We start from the raw sequence: 12,742 nt of genomic DNA, 5'->3' as shown, positions 1-12,742 counted from the left end.
TGTTGACATAATTTACATAATCCTGGAAGGAAAGTATGTATAAAAAAATAAACCCTCTTCAAAAATAGCAAATGTCTAAACACTCAGTTTATGTTGTATCACAGACTTGTCTGGTGCTGCACGGAACGTCTGTATTCTGAGGAATTAATATGGAAAAGGAAGCTTCTGACAGTTTAAGCTTTCTTATTCACGCTTAGTTGAGTGGAGGGATGAACTGGTTGCAGAGCAACTTTGGTTCAGTTGGAATATGATTTCAGGATCACAGGTTTAAAAATTACTTTTCAAAGAAATTTTTGAATGACTTAATCTTTAATTATTTAATTTCTTAATAAACAATAAGGAATGAGTAGTTCATTTCAGTGAATCAGTGTGAACATGTGGTTAATCTTGAACATGTATGAGCAGCTTGAGGAGGATTTGAATGTTACTGTGTTTTTCAGAGGTAGTCGTAAATGTGCTCAGCAGCCTTATCAGAACTGGGAGGATGTTGCTTCAACAATTCAGAATACAGCCATATAAAAAGACATGAATCTTGGTCTTGCTCTCCAATTTAGGTAAAACTTCCGACGTTTTCCTGGCATGGAGGTAGATCTAAGCTGTTTGTGCCTTACTTGAGAAGATTTTATTCCCTGGTAACTGTTTAAGATGGTCTTTGGCTGCTTTCTTAACAGCACAGGAAATAAAATATTTAATAGGAAAATTGTTCAGCGCAATTAAGGAAATGCCTGATTTACTTGCCTATGTACAATATCATGTAACATCTAACCAGACTGAGAAACCACAGTGTTTTCCCTGTGCGACATAGGAGCACATTTTTCATTAAAAGTTTATCTCAAACTTCATAAAATTGGTTACATAGCACAGGAATTGTTGCTCTAGCATTTTATGTAGCTATTTCATCACTGGTACTTGAAATACCCTTAAATTCTCAAATAGTTTCTTTTTTTTTTAAATATAAGTTATTGCTATAGAAACATGCAATGTATCACCCCCAGATTTAAAATTCATCATGGCACTAATTGAGTCACAACCTGGACTATTTCAAAATGTTTGTCTGAAAGGACAACTGTGACTGAACAGGTTTGTTACCTGAGTTCACACACAATTTGGTTCTTAACCATGAGTTTAGTTTGTTAAGAACACAGAAGAAATAAAATCATGACTGCTCAAATCGGTGGTGCCACAAAACTTAAATACTAAGGAGCCACTTGGAGAGGATAAGATGAATTTCTTGGTTGGGAGCTGTAAGCAGTCTGTGTTTTACTGTGGCCTAAAGTAGACCTATGTGTCTAGGAACAGAGGATTGAGAACATACTTAGCAAGTAGAACAATTTGCAGTAGGAAATGCTGACTTTGACGAGTGTCTGGAGATGTGCACGCTTAACTGAACATGAGTTTTCAGCATGCCTTGTGGCCAAAAGGACCAGTGAGATCCTCAGGTTTAGAAATGAGAATATTGTCAGGGAGGTAATATTGCTGTCTGGTTTTGACTTTGGTGTAACCTTTTGGAAGAACGCTATGCCTAACTTCAACAGTCACAATTTCCAGTAATGCTGGGAAATTGGACATGCAAGAGTCACAAGAGCAATAAAAGGATTAAAAAGAATCACTGGCTTGAGAGTCTCAATAAGCAGAATCTACTTAGTCTAGTGAAGGGAGAGAGCCTAGAAGAAGCATCTTTGGAGCAAAATTGTGTAATAAAGGTCCGTTCCATCTAGCAGACAAAATGATCCAAGACTGTAAGTAGAAGTTGGACATGTTTCAAGAAGAGATAAAGGCACGTAAGAGAATAGTAAAGGTTGCTCTGGTCTGGACGTGTTAGATAATTTCCTGAAAAGATATGATTTGATAGAAGGAGGACTGTCAGATCCGTTATGCAAGAGGTCAAACTAAGTAATCCCAGCAGTCTCATTTGGCTGCCACAATAGTAACTCGCATGCGAGCAGAAGTATGAACAGTATTTCACAGAGGTTTGAGTACTAGAGATTGTGAACTCATTTCAGTTCTGCTGTGGCATTGTTATAAGTACAGGGAACAAGTTATGCGCTAAACAGGCTACTGTTTTATGTGTTTAGCCTTGTTCTTCCTGTCTGTAGACAATTTCAAATGGACTATTAATGCACACCCTGACTTGATTCATGGCTATTAGGGTATGGCTCATTAGTTTTAAATTTCATTGTATAATATGTGTTGTGATGGTTTGGGCGATATATGCTTTCATTATGAAAATGAGGCGAACACACACAGGAGGAAAGTGCCTATGCAAATGTCAGCTTTATTGAATGCAGCTAATTATTATTTATTTTTCCAAGCTTTTGAAAGTTAGAGATCTTTTGAAGTTTATTAGATGCTTCTGGATCCCTTCTTAACATTCTTGTTTACTTGGCATTTCTCTCTGCTTTCATGAGCAAGTTGCAATCGAATGGCCATTTTCAATTCATTTTCAGCTCGTCATGAGATCTGTATAAGACAAATTGAAAAATCCAATGTTTCCTTTTTATAGTTAAACTCGACCTTTTATATACCAACCAAAGGTGCTCCATAAAGCTTAGAGAAGGTAAAGTGTGCTCATAGGGTTCTGCTCTAGAAATGTATTTTGAGAAAAATGTATTTTCTATACATTTTAGAATAATTCATTAAATTATATCTAAATAGAGTGGTAAGTACATGTGGCAATCTGCTTCTGTTTAAAATGCTAATAAATGCGTCCCATCTCCTAATGAAAGTAGTGCTCCCTGCATGATTAATTAGCGTTGTACACACATGAGGACAGGAAAGCCATATTCACCGTTGTTTTCATCCAGAATGGTTAATAAAAGAATACAGTTCTGAAAAGTCATACACGAATAGCTCATTTCTGCAAAAGCAGTATTTTGCAAGTGAAAATGTAGTTTAAATTACCTCGAAGCGTTGTTATATACAGCTTTTAACCACAAGATGGCATTCCTAGCAGAAGTTTGCTAGACAGGATAATTTCGTGCAGGTTTTGAAGGGCTCTAAATGAAAGGCTGGCATAAGCATTTGTAATATTATATGAGCCTTTTGTATTTGCCGTTTTATAAAGTTTAATTAACAGCAATTTAACTAAGAAGCCTTGATGTAAATTAGGTTAATACTCAATGATACGTGGAGTACCCAGAAAGATGTGATGGTTCCGGGTCAGCGAAACACCACATTAATTCATGGCATTATATGCTGCTACAGACTTTTCAACTGTAACTCTTGATTCAATTTTGCTTTAATATAAGAATCTAAAGATAAAAACCCCACAATTCTTTAATATTTAGATCAAGATCATAAATAATACCATGGTCTTCTATGCTAAACCCGAGTGTTTGTGGTTTTGAATATGGTGCAGCATATGGGACTTGCAATGAGTTTTGGGATAGAGAAGAGCAGATAACAGTGCTCACAGGAAAAAGCAGTATAAATATTATGTCTTGCTGTGCACGGGAGAGTTTTTCATAGATTAATGTTAAAATGACTAAGCAACATATTTTCAAATGCCGGTCATCCGAGTTGATAGCAGAGCCCACAGGCAGCCCTGCTTTCTTTCTGGCTTTATATCTTTTTCAGTTCCTTGTAATCTTTGCATGCTAAATTCAAATACTTTGTTATTCTTTGTCCTTAAATACAAGTATGAAGGGAGCATAGTGCAACCTACTAAACCAATGCAAGTGCACTAGATTTTATGTAACAGAGACATGCATATTATACTTGCTTTCCCCTCCCCACTCCCCCCGCCATGGTTAAGGTCCTGATCTTACTTTGCTCATTTTTGCTGACTCTATAAGATCGGACCTGAGCTAAGTAATCATTTCCATTTTAGCTAGTGCCCTAGTTGCATTTTGGTGTGGAAAAAAAGACATTACCTTAAGTTTGTGTTTAAGCTGGAATACAATGTAAGTTGTGGAATTTTTTCAAATCTATTTCAGGTCAACAGAAAGGATTATGAAAACTCATTTTCTTTTTTTTTTTTTTCCGTTGTAGTAGCAAAACTTCCATGGCATCTTTCTAATGCATGTGTACATTTCCTGCTAATCCTGCTCCATGTGCTGCCCCCCTGCTGATGCCCAAGTCCTCTGCTTTTGATTCCTACCATTTAACACAGCTGAGAGGACAGAGTAGTGGCTGCATCTGCTGCTGACACTAATGACAGTCTTTGCTGAGCGAGTGGGTACTACTTTGACGTTAAGCAGATGTTCTTTTTCTTAACATGCTGTTATACCTCTATCATCTCTCAAAGGTGGCTATGCAAAACAGAATATGAATTTTTGTTTGCTGAAAGCAATAGTCAGTAAAAAAAGCCCTTTCAGAATGATCAGGTTGGTAGAACCTGCCTGCTGGCACACGGACTGCAGAGGAAAACCTGCTGAGTTAATAGTGTCTCATGTTGAGTACCAGTGAAATTTGAGGGCCTGAACATCTCACACTTGCTGCAAATTTTAAAGAAATGTGGTAAAGTGAAAATTTCTATCTCAAGGATATGGAAATTGCAGTACAAAGTTACACATAATAATTATTCAGTGTTGTTTGATTTATTGCTGTTAGCTTTCCAATTAAGTTACACACTGAATTTTCTTTGTAGTAATTAGGCATAGCACTAGGTGACTAGATGGGGACAGGATTCCACTGAGAAGAGCAAGAAGCCTGTCCCATAGAGGAGGTTTAAAAAAGGAAAAACAAATGTACTGAGGAAAGAAACATTCCCTGCTCTCAAGAGCTGATAGCTGTCATGTGGAGAGGGCTTATCCTGAAGGACAGTTCATAGTAGAAATATACACAGCTGAACAAGTGAAACAGGTTAGTCAAGGCAACAGCAGGGTTCAGGGTTCCCCAAAATGCCATAACGAGTAGGGTGCGATGGGCCCCACCACTGGAAGTCAGTGGTCTCGGCCATTGCTGATGTTGGTTCTGGGACATCTCGTGATGTCAAATCAGATAGATGGGTACTCCAGCTCCCATAAATGGGGGAAATGAATGACACTGACTTTGTCCTTTTGCCTGAGGGTCTCTCAGCTACGTGACAGCCGCTATAAGTTCATATAACAAGCACTTGCAGGTAACACTGTCAGAAAAAATGGCCATACTGACTGCTGACAAATAATAGTACTGATGCTTCATGATGGATCTGCAAATTGCTTTGCTAGTACAAAGCACGTCAGGGGCTAATTTGGTGTAGTTTATTGTTTGTAAGAGGTGGGTTATAAATGTTTGGAATTGCATCTTATGTAACTGCTGCTGGATAAGCATAGCTATGAATGTGAACTGGGAAAGGAAAATGTGATACTGGGAACTATAACCACAAGTATTATCACTTCCCATATGTAACAAACCTATGCCTAGGGCAAGCAAGCACAATTACTGACAGAAGCTGTGTTTGTTCATGCAAGTGATTTTATTGCTCTAAATGATTTATCACCCTGAATTACATTTTTTAATGAACTTCTTTTTTCTGGAATAATTGTGCTCCAAAGGAAATTAGTTCTTTACCTTCAATAGATGACCAGGTTTGCCTATTGAAAAGTTAAATTTATAAAGCACTTCCGTGAGGTTTTTAAATAGGTGGGATGGATACAGAGGTCATTATGCAACATGGGTATTTGCTTATCCAGGTTAGTAATATAGAATCTCTTTCACTCCTTCCCTTTCTCTTCCTCAGTCTCAGAAATCCAGAAATACACATTTTAGAAAATTATCAGTTACTTAAATATTTAATATACTTCCAAATAATATATTTTACTGTATCTGTGATCAAGAAAACATGCTGGAGTCTCTGAATTTATATTGATTGCTGAAGATGGTTACTGTAAACAGAAAACCAGTCCTCACTGCCTTTACAAAAAGCAAAAAGGTGTTACATTTTCAAACTCTTAGCACTAGCTTTGAAGTCCAGATTCCAGGAAGTGTGCAACACCTGAATTGCCAACATCTCTGTTCCTTGTGCTCCTGGGTCACTGATGGTAAAGCTTTTACTTTCTTACTCATTTATATAATTGTGAAAAGAGTTAGTTACAAAGTCCCTTCCTTCTCAACGGCCCATGAATATGAAACAGACACAATTGTCCACTCTGTTACTTTTGCCTAACACTTGAATTACTTTACAGAAGACAAATCAAACCTGATACACAGACAACCCGTTTTCAAAATGCAGAGTGGCGAGGCTGAGCAGGAAGATTTGAGAGCAAAGTGAACTTTCCAGAGCCGGTATAAAAGCTAGATGAAAACTACTTGACAAACTACTAAGATCTCTGTAGCGCCCAATATCACAAATTGTTCCTCATTTCCGCAAGGCACAGCTGACAGCTGACGGGGGGAAATGAAGAAATATAAACTACTTCTCTCTTTTTTTTAAATCCATCCAAAATAAAATGTGCCTTCTGTGAGCATTTAGCTTGTGGTGCTAAGCTTACAGGGTGAGGAGCGAGGCTCCCACCTCCCACCATGGTGGCTGTTCGGTCAGGTCAGGGGCAGCAGAAGCGTCATCTTTAGCAATGAGGTTTTGTTCCTTGTGTTAATTGCATGATGTGCTTCATAAATCAAATTACATATAAATGGAACAGCCTAAAAGTAATTGTGCAGCTGAGAAGCGGGTGAGTTATTGTGCCTTATGGCTACTGTGGCTGTGCGGGTAAAGACCGAAAAAGACAAAAATTGGTCTCTTTAACCTTCCATGTCCCTTAACTTTCCCCCAATGAGTTTTCTGTCACTTTAATTTAAGATGGGTTTTGATCAACTTATGAATGTAATTTCATTATGCAGTTGTTTCCTGTTCCCCCGGAACAGTTGCCCAGTTTCGTGTTCCTAAATTCCCTTCTGTATGCACCATGTTTCCTTTGCCTTGTCTCCTTTTTTCCTTCTTTGCCAACTGCAGTAGATGTTAGTGAGGATGCACTTTGTAGATCTGATTTTACAGGCTAGACAGAAGAAATAAGCCACATTTGGAGTGTCATTGAGACCACTTTGGTAATTCTTTCTTGGTTTGAAAAGCAGATGTGTATGCAATGCCCTCAAATTCTTCACGATCACCCGTTATCATCAAGTCATTTTAGCATAACTGGTTTTTAATTTTCTAATCCTTTTCACAGGAGAATCTAAAATCAGTCTTTGTAAATTGAACTCTACAACTCAAAATACCAGAATCATAAAATTAAAAAAAAAAAAATAAAAATCTTGTAATAAGCGTTTTGTAGTTGATGTAATTAAGTTCCTTTCGGGCTGATGCTGGAACTGCAAATCAAGAGTTTTATTTCCGCAGAGGAATCAGGTACCCTTTCAGGTACCAGCAGCATGTTCTTACTGAAGTTGCGTGAACTGTGTTGTCGTTACCTCTCCTTCTGACAGCTATCAGGCAGCAGGATTTTACAAATTGCCATGAGTTCTGAGCAGAAGGAAAAGTGCATGCACGCAGCAATTCTCAGTGGAGAGGAAAGCCAGAAGACATTATTATGTTATTGTAACTTGACCTAAGAGGAGGAGAGGCGTACATGCTTGAGTGTGCTGATATTTGATAAGCTGATCTCTTTCTCAGAAAGCTTGAAAGTGGTGATTTTTGCAACATTTCTTTTTGTTCAAACTGATTAGGGGATGTTGGTGTTTTCTTCCTGCCTTTCTCTTCCTCACATTCATAAATGAGTGACACAAAAATTAAGAGCTATTTTGAAAATTAGACTTTGATATGTAGAAAGTAAGGGGGGGGGGAACAGTGACAAAAATCAGATCCAGTGAATAGTCAGAAGCTGAACACAATTCTGCCAAGTGTGTGTGAATTAATGCCCAAGATTGAAATTCTGACTCCTTAAACAATTCCTTTGAACATGGCCACGACTAAACCAGGCCACTTCTGGCCTTAAAATCTTGCTGTAAAAGTGGAGCTTTGGTTTTCTTGAGAAATCTGTGTAAATTCAGCACGCTGTTCAGCCGAATCTTAAAAGTGTCCAGTCTTGGGGAATCCATCACTTCCCTGGGGAGATTATTGCAGTGGCTGATTGATTGTTCTCAATGTGAAAAATTTTCTTCTTGTGTCCAGTCAGAATCTCCCCAGGAGTAACTTGTGCCCATTACCTCTCATCTTTTCCATGTGACTCCTGGTAAAAAGGGAGTGTCTGTCTTCTTTACAGCCAGCCTTTCAGTACTGGAACATACAAATATATAGATTGTATGTCTATTTCAGTTGACTGTGCTCACAAACGATCATGCTCATAGGATCATTGTGAAAGCCATCTTGACTGATGCATCTCAGATCATGTGTTGAAAGGGAGGTGCATGCCTGAGGGTACCAGTGTGCTGCACCAGCAGGTCCAGGTGGGATCTGGCCTATGCAGTTGTCCCCGCTACACAGTGCGTGTGAGATGTCAGAGGGACCTCACGACCTTCCTGAGCCCTGCAGTCAGGCTTAGGAATGTGGCACGGTCCATGGCCCAGGGCTGCGGCTGGTCTTGACCCCTGGCTGGGTTTGTGCAGCACCATTGCCTGACATAGGCTCACTATCACTGAGAAAGCTGTCGCTGAGCTGTGAGACTATGTAAACTGAGACCATGCAAGATAAGAAAAGTAAAACCAGGCAGAACTGCAAGTGGTGAGCTGGTGAGCGTGTCTTGGGGACTGGGGACAAAATGCTGACATGGGATCTATAAAACCTGAGGGAGAAAGCAAACACTTAGAAGATGGCATGTCTGCAACTGAGGACTTGTACTGATTTACTGGGGTATTTTGACATGACTGAAATACTTTTCTTACTAAATACAAAGTCTGACATACCAATAAAAAGCAACAGAAGCCACCTCATATGCTTTTCTTTCCCTCTCTCCCTTTTCCTTTCCCATATTTTTTTTCTGCAGTGATCCTTGTCTCCTCTTGCCTGAGTTGTCCCTCGTAAGCTGTCTGAGTGATGCTTCTCCAATCAGCCTTTGGTCAAAAGTGCCTCTTGACACCCTTTACTGCTTTGCTCTCAAGTCATTTGGTGAAATCACTTGCATCATATAACTCTGAAGGCACACTTGGCATGCGGTACTGCACTCTCACTGCTCTTGACTCCAGTGTCCACACTGGCGGGCTTGGCGTGGTGGCCCTGGAGTGTTGCAGTAGCCAGGCAGCCCTCTGGCTACCCATGCAGGTGCCCAGCTTAGCATCAGGGCTGAGGAGCAAGAGCAATATTACCAGCCCTGATATGCATATCCAGGGTTGGGGTACGGACTAACGACAAAAGAGCCTGCACTATTGCTTACACAAGCACCCAGACAAAAATTACTTTGCTTTCCAGTCATGGCAGTCACGAAGGCTGCTGGGCCCTGGCACAGATCCCCCCTTGCTGCCATGGCTAAAGCCAGCAGCTGTCTCCAGAAGCATACCACGTTTCAAATGTGGCAGAAGTAGACTCTCAGCTGCCTTCAAATCCTTCTGATTAAAGAAGTTATCTCATTTGGGAGTGCCTACGTGCCTTTATAGGCTTAATGTTTGGGTGTATTATGCATATAACTGGATGTCATTAGATGCAGCAAAGCCTTATTGAACTTGTGTTGGTTTTCACTTGGTTCGGACATGGAAGAAATGTGTGTGCCATCTGGCACATGCTCTGAAGCTCCTCAAACTTTACTGGAGATGCTGTGTTTCGTTGTCTCTGCATATCCTTCATAACAGGCTTGTTCCTGCCAGCACCGTATTTCTTGTTGCCAATCCCTTCATTTCACTTCTCAAACCAGGTGATTAAGCAAGCAAAAGGGCATTAGACTAAAAGGGACTACTTGGATAATTTAAACTGGACTGCAAGTATACATTGGTTCTATCCATTTAATTTCGGGGGGGGGGGGTGTTTGCTTATTTGGGTTTGTTTGCATTTGTTGGGGTTTTTTTAATGAAGTTGCAAACACAAAATGGTTGGCAATTCAGTGTCCCTGTAATGTCAATTTTGAGGACCAAGTTTGAAATGGAATTTAACTCTGATTTTGCCTAAAGTATCCTTTCTGGCATATAGTGAAAATTACATTTCATTCACTAGTTTCAATCAGACCAATTGATACATTTTTATTGTATATAAATATATACAATATAATGAGATATATAATAATATATAATATATAATAATATATAATATAATATATAATATGAGTATATAATAATATATATTATATATATTTTATATATATATATTAATATGCCAGCTTCCCCATTCCATCCCACCCCCTTTGTCCTCTCTTCTTAGTGCAGTACTGCAGGTGCCTGGTACCACTGTCCTTTCCCATAATGAGTGGTTTTACCTGCACTGCTGAGAGCCCTTGGGCTAATTTGGGTATTTAGGGAAGGCAATAACAGATAACAGTTAAAAGATAAGGTAATATTTTAAGCTTTAATAAATATTTAATAATATAATATATAATATAGTGAGTATATAATGAGATTTTGTGGATTTCAGCTGTAACTTCAAATGCACGAATGATGCTCACTACTTGCCAACTGATATTTAAAGAAAAACCTTAAAGGTTAGAAAATAAATAGAAACATTCAGGGAAATAGAGATATGAATTGGTACTTGAAGTGGTTAAGAAACTCCTTCAGAGTATTCTTAACTAAAGAGAGGAATAAACAAGTGATGGAAAACCAACCAAGAGTCAGGGACAGAAGATGGGGAAGTGATTGTAGTGTTAGGAAGAAAGGTCATAACTCACTAATGTAGCAGAATTGTTTGAAGATATTAATATCATGGTGTACAGAGGGAGTGCAATAGCTTTTTAGAGCATTTGGCAAAGTTTCAGGTCACAGTACAATGTCTCTGATGCAGAGTAATGGAATAAGTGGAAAGTTGGCTCATTAGGCTGATAATTGGGCAAAAAGCAGGAAACAAAAGGTAGCTGAAAAAGGAGCTTTTTTTATCTGGGAAGAAATGAGTCTGTCATGTTGGAAGTCTGTTTATTACAGAGAAAGATGTGACCTCAATTTGGCCTATAAACTTTGTTCTCAGATGATTTTCCCAGTGCAGCCGAACAAAACCCCCATGAACGTTAACTGCGAAGTAGCAGTGAGATGTTATATTGGTGAGAGATCTCCGTAGCTATGAAGTGTGAACTAGATACAGACAAACGAAAATGTATCCCATGAACTAAGCTGCCAACTTGATTAAATCCCTCAGGAACCTGGAGAAGCGGGACTTCAACAGAAGAAAGAGATGAAGGCACTCAGGAAGGAAGGCTCCCTGGTCACACTGTGAGCTCCTGCTCTGTAGCAGCTGCTGCTGCCCAAGCTCCTCTAAGCAAAGCAGTCTGTGTTTGGTGTAAGCTGAAGCCAGAAATGTTGTTGCACAGTGTACAATAGCATTTATTTTGGGGCATTTGCTGAACAGTCAAAAGGTACGTGTTAGAGCCAGACTTGCAGCAGCCTGACAACTGGAAAATAAATGATCCTCTTCTGCAGCCCACTCCATTATACCCCACTGTCCTTAGTTGCCTCCTCCAAACTTGGATTCACTAAATTTCCAGCTGCATCTGGGCTTGGAAAACGTATTATGTATCACAGGGAGAGCAGGTGGTCCTGTGCAGCCCAGTTTGCATTCAGCCTAGTCCTAGAGATTGTCTTTTGTAGGAGGGGCAGAGATCTAAGGCCATATACGCAATTCATCATCAGTATTTTCAACTGACTGCGAAAAACTGCTACACCTGCTGCTCTGCTTCAGATGGGCTTTGAAATGTAGGCAGGCTGAAGGACATAAGAGTTTTTCTTTCATGATAACAAAAATAAGCACTTTGGTCTGCTATCTGTAAAGTTAAGGCAGTTACCTACAAGCAATGATAATTCAAGAGCAGTTTCTGCCTGGTGATTGATACATAAATGAGAAGAGTATTTTTGGAAATGCTGGTTGCTTTTATTATTAAAAAAATAAAAACACTGCTAATTTTCAGTTTTAACGCATAATTTCTAACTGGAACGCTTTGAGTTATCAAAGAGAGGGGAATTAACTCATTGCTGTGAGACAAAATCAGCAGTCACTACTGTGGAGTAACTACCAGAAATCCGCATCTTGCTCTGAGGAGACTGGGTGCTGTTATGCCACAAGAAGTCTGAACAGCATTCAGCTGGGAACCAGGACCAAGAATAAAGATGCAAAGCAAATGCCCATTGCTTTATACAGCCCATCCAAGGGGAATAAGAGTGTGTTAGAGGGCTGGCAAGGTGCCTAATCCCAAACCACTCGTATGGGTGCCCTGATGGGAAAAAGACACAACAAACAGTAGCTTGGAGGCTGTATTGGAAGATGCAGCTGTGTTTGCCAGGCACTTCCAGAGAAAACTGGGAAGATTCGCTCTTGATTCATCAAAGGCTTTTGTGAACTGCAGATGTCAAGCCTGACTGTGAAGTCTTGGGAGAGGCAATGTGCTGCCATAGTGACTGTTGTGTGCAGCAGTACTATCGCATCTCCCTCAGAGCATCACGAGTGCAGGAATTGGGGAACTTCACTGCCCAGCTGTGGGGAGCAGGTGGGTATCACACCCGTGGCGAGCATGGGGCTGGTTCTCTGCATTGCCAGTGCCAGCTTCCCCATTCCATCCCACCCCCTTCGTCCTCTCTTCTTGGTGCAGTACTGCAGCTGCCTGGTACCACTGTCCTTCCCCATAGCGAGTGGTTTTACCTGCACTGCTGAGAGCCCTTGGGCTAATTTGGGTATTTAGGGAAGGCAATAACAGATAACAGTTAAAAGATAAGGTAATATTTTAAGCTTTAATAAATATTTAAAATACAGTTTCCAAATAGT

This window comes from Strigops habroptila, chromosome 1 (assembly GCF_004027225.2).
Source record: "Strigops habroptila isolate Jane chromosome 1, bStrHab1.2.pri, whole genome shotgun sequence".
NCBI classification, from domain to species: Eukaryota; Metazoa; Chordata; class Aves; order Psittaciformes; family Psittacidae; genus Strigops; species Strigops habroptila.
Note: the sequence above shows the minus strand (reverse complement) of the source record.